At 37.7% G+C, this 4,931-nt stretch overlaps 1 non-coding gene across 1 annotated transcript; it reads right to left on the reverse strand.

Annotated features, from left to right (window-relative positions):
- Window positions 1-4,316: 4,316 nt before the first annotated feature.
- LOC145637526 (small nucleolar RNA R71) lies at window positions 4,317-4,423 on the reverse strand. The gene has a single exon (XR_014114300.1). It is a non-coding gene; the product is annotated as a small nucleolar RNA R71 (small nucleolar RNA).
- Between the last annotated feature and the right edge of the window lie 508 nt (window positions 4,424-4,931).

Consider the following 4,931-nt stretch of genomic DNA (forward strand, 5'->3'; position numbering starts at 1 on the left):
TTTGCAAATGCCGCTCAAAAAACAGAGGCCTTGCCTCCAAAATTTTAATTAAATAAAACAAAATAATTAAAATAATTAAAACGACAAATTAAGCGAAAAATTACGTAGTCCAAAATATCCAAGTGACTAGCACTAAGACTTGGAGTGCTCACTACTCGCACAACCGAATGATGCTCAAGGAATGTAGGAGTGGGTCACGATGTCGCTAGGCGTTACACCGCCCACATAAGCGAACTTGCACACACCAAGTCGTGGCCCATTACGACCATGTTGCATGAGCTCATTTCACCACATTGCTTCGCAAGCAATGTCTATGCATATAAACCTTAATTATGAACCAAGCTATGCACACATACAACCTCAATGCAAGCACCATAAACGGCTTACCCATAGCAAGCCATAAGGCTGCACATATGGTGCGAGCACAGCAGCAAGCTGATGCCGCACCATGCGGCTGACTCGGCTAGGTGTCGCACAGCAGCTCCCCCGCACACACGCACCACTGCAAGGCACCCAGCAGCCTTGACAGCCCCATGTGGACTGCGTGAGCAGCCCGGCAGGCCGAGAGCATGCTTGGGGCTCTTAGGCCTCGATTTGGTTCTCTTGCCTCGGGAAAAAATCCCAATTTTGTGTGACATTTTAATCAATTCTAAATTAATTTTAGAATCAATTAATTTATTGAAGAAAAATGAAAGTAACAAGTCCAACTTAAATAAATTCATCCAAGTTCATAAAACAAAATTATTTCCAAGAATCATTCTTTAATAAAATTGGTTTAACTTGGTGCGACAAAATTAAGAGGGAAATTACTCACTATTAATTTAATTAATTTAAATTAATCTTGAGATTTTGACAAAATAAAAGGAGTTGGAAAAATGAACACACGTTCAATAAAAATTCAAACTTTAATACTTGTGTTTTCTTGAAAAATTATATCTTCCAATATGAAGATAAACAAAATTTCTATTACAAGGTTTAAACTTTATGATTCCAATCAACTTAAAAATGATTAAATCAACAAAGTTCAACAAAAACTCATGGAATTTAGTAACTCAAAGTTTAAATTAATTAATGATTAAATCTTTAGTACTTAGAAGCCTCAAAGAACAAAGATTTCACACTCAATGCAATTAGTTTGCAATTATGTGAAAAAATAAAACCAAACTTTCAAACAAAAATTACTACCAAGTAATCATTCCTAAAGAGGTTTAAAATTTCATATGCAATGAATTTTCAAGGTTAGAAAGACTAAAAATTTTCTGTAAAAAAAACCCCCTCGAAAAGTGCATTTCTGGTCGTTTTTTTGGCTAAAAACACATCCATCCAAAACTCACTATTTTGGGCGAAAATATGGGTTCGAGAGCTGTAGTCTGCTCTAGTAAGGGATTAAAATAACAAATGGAGCTACTAATCTAATTAGCAACTTAAAACTAGAAAAATTAAGCTACAAAAACACCTTGAAAAAAATATGATTTTAAAAATAAAAGAGCAAGGCTCTGATACCAATGTTGATGTTTGGTGAATCTGAATCACCGTGGAAACAAACCCAAACCAAGACCGCACTCGCAATAAATTACACCATAAAGCATAATTAACTTAATGACAAGATCAGGATAGTAATTAAACCTTTGACGCATGCTTCGCCGACCTCAAGGGGCTCTTACTTCGAAAGCAAGTCTAAAAAGTACAACGACCTCCAGCGAAAGTCTACCCACATTTCAACCACCGACAAGGGTCTAATGCCTTGGACTTAGCAAGGCCCAACCTAAACCCGAGTAATTAATGGGTTCAATGGTTTTCACAATGGTGATGCCTTTTTCAACTCTTACTCAAGTGCTTTTGCTAATATCCCAAGTTGGGTAATTATAGGAAAATGCAAGAGTGTGAAAAGCTCTCCCATCAATGTGGGAGAATTTAATTTTCTTATTTTATTTTAAAGCAAAAAAAAAAAAAAATTAATCAAACTAGTAATAAATCAACAAGTGGCAAGGTCATAAGAAGGAGTAGGTGAGGACCATTTGGAGGAGAGGGACCAAACTTGCTCCCCTCTCCCTCTCCCTCTCCCATAACCAGCCACCTCAATCCCTAAAGCCCCAATTATTTCACGCCACATGGCAGCTCACATGTGCACCAAGGCACCCTTATGGGCTGCCAGCGGTGTGATGAGTGACAATTATGGCACTCATTTGATCTCTTTTTGGATGAATTTCATTTCATTTTGTAGCTCTTTTCCTTAGTTTTTCTTAGTTTTGCTCTTTATTTCTTTACTTTGTGCTTTTCGTAGTTAGTTTCTTTATTTTGTGCATTTTCTTGTTTATTCGTTGTTTTTCTCTATTACTTGTTTGTTTTCATTTGTTTTTAGGTTATGATCGAGCATCCAAAGATTTCCGAGCTTTCCTTCAACATTTTTCATCACATTAGATGCCTTGTGCTAGCATTTTGAGCTTCAAGTTTAGAGGAACTCGAAGGGCAAGTCTCAAGACCGGTGCACGCATGCTGTGGGGGCATCATCTATGCCACAAACCCACCAAAATGCTCATATACTTTCTGCCTACTTTAATGTTCATCACCATCACCAAGTTATGTGCACAAGGATGATCAAGATCGAACAAGAGGAGGAGGAGACCCTCCTAGGTGTGGGCGCACAGGAGGCGCGTGCGGGCGCACCCCCCCTGGGTTTGTGCCCGTACCCTTTCCCGTGCGCCTACTCTTCTTTCCTATGTGCGGTCGCATCTCCGTGGGTCTATTTTTGGACGTCATAACCAACTTCTCTCTAGTTAGTTTTACTAGACATAGTTTTCCATCTATTTTTGGAGAGAAGAGAGTTAGAATAGATTAGAATTAGTTTAGATTGAATTTTGGGGTAGAGAGAGAAAAAACATTTTGTTCTTAGATTTTTAGAGAGAGAAACTTTGGATTTGATGATTGATGATTGAAGATTGTTACATTTGGTTTGATTTCTATCAAGTTTGTAAGAATTCTTTACTCTTTAATATAATCTATTGTTTGATTTCATTTGTTTTGTTAATTGATTAAGTTTGTTGATAGTTTGATTGATTTAGTTTGATTTCAATTGATGAATATGAATTTGTTGATTGGTTTAGCTTTGATTTTGATGTTATTAATGGATTGTGAGTAGTTTGATTGCTAGGGTAATGGTGAAGCATGTATTAGTAATGAATTGAAGTTAATTTGGGGAAATTGATTGAGTTGATAATGTGATTAAATTGGTTAATTGATTTTGTGCATGTGTGTGCTTGATTTAGGATTGATCACCCTAGTTATTCACACTAGATTGCATTGTAAGTTCACATTGATACGGACCATTGATTTGTGGCTTGCAATTACACGATTGAGGTATCTTGTGACGTTTCCTAGCTAGAGTTTATCGTAGTTGGCGCTAGTTAGACCTCTAAGAGAATAGCTTGATATGCTGATTTGGTTGCAATATTGATTTTCCCTCCCATTGCTTGACTTAATTGATTGACTTCCCAAATTAGTTGATTTCATTATGAATGCATGTGGATCCTAGCCCTAGCGTTTATTATCTTTGATTTCTACAAGTCTATTTGTTGTGATTAGCTTTAGTTTTAGCTTTACAACCCCACTTTCGATTTCGGAATAGCTTAGCGCAAGACAATAGACATTCACTCACTATTCCTTTGGGTTCGACCCTTGACTTGCTACCATACTTGTATAGGGGTTGGTTGAGTGTATAAATTTTGTTTGACCGGTTGGGGAGGGTAGTCCAACGACCTACCATTTCGCCATCGATCAAAATGGCGCTGTTGCCTGGGAATGGTGTCGTGATTGTGTATTGTTGTTGAGTCTATTCCATCTTATTGAAAAATACAAAAAGATTTTCTTTTAGGCTACATTTGTAGCCGTGCTACTAATAATTTTTGTTTGAGAATTGTGTGTCCAAGTGAACATGTGAGAAGCTCAAAGATTGACATTGAAGGAGTTAGGCACTCCGGGAGCTTACAAGTATGAGAGTGGAATTGTTTCATTGATGGTTCCGGATCATGATTTTGAAACTAAACCGGCTATGATTACTTTGGTTGAGAGGAAGAAATATGGAGGTACAAAGAGTGAAAATCCTCTCAATCATCTTAAAGATTTTGAGAAGTATTGCAATACTATTGTGGTAACCGGAGTTGCTCAAGAGTACATAAGACTCAAGTTGTCCCCCTTCTCTCTTATTGGAAGAGCTCTAGAGTGGTTGGACAAAGAGGTCAAAACAAGGTCCTTAAGAACATGGGATGAGGTTACAAAGGCTTTCTTATCTCGCTTTTTCCCACAAAAGAAGACGGCGGAATCAAGAACTTTGATCCAAAATTTCAAGAAAGGGCCTAGTGAGAGTCTCTATGAAGCATGGGAGAGATACAAGGAGTATCAAAGAGAGTGTCCACACCATGAGATTCCTACCTATCAAATTATACAAATCTTCTATGGTCGGTTGAGTTCTCATGGAAGAGCAAGCTTAGATGCCGGAGCCGGAGGCCCAATAATGAACAAAACGGAAGAAGAAGTGGTGGATGCAATAGATGAAGTGGTGCGACATTATATGAATTGGCAAGAAGTGGAGAAAGAGCCAACTAGCAAGGGTTTCTCAATCGAACAACTCAATGCCATTAATGATTTGACTACTTTAATTGCGGATTTAGGGAAAGAGGTTGTATCACTCAAAGAAAAGCTTGAGAAGCCACCTTTCTTAAGCTCCGATTCTTCCCTCCCAAATTAAGGGGAGAGTTACACTTTCTTACCCTAACTCTAATTCTTCTTCTTGTTGCATGATTAGAGAATGTTGGCCTTGTAATTTATGTAGAATGAATGACCATGATGCTTCTATGTGCCCCAATGTTCCTTGTGATGAATGTGATGGAATTGAAGTTGAGCATGTGAATTATGTTAATGATCATGAATGTGAA

Source organism: Chenopodium album, chromosome 6, assembly GCF_948465745.1.
Source record: "Chenopodium album chromosome 6, dcCheAlbu1.1, whole genome shotgun sequence".
Taxonomy (NCBI): domain Eukaryota; kingdom Viridiplantae; phylum Streptophyta; class Magnoliopsida; order Caryophyllales; family Amaranthaceae; genus Chenopodium; species Chenopodium album.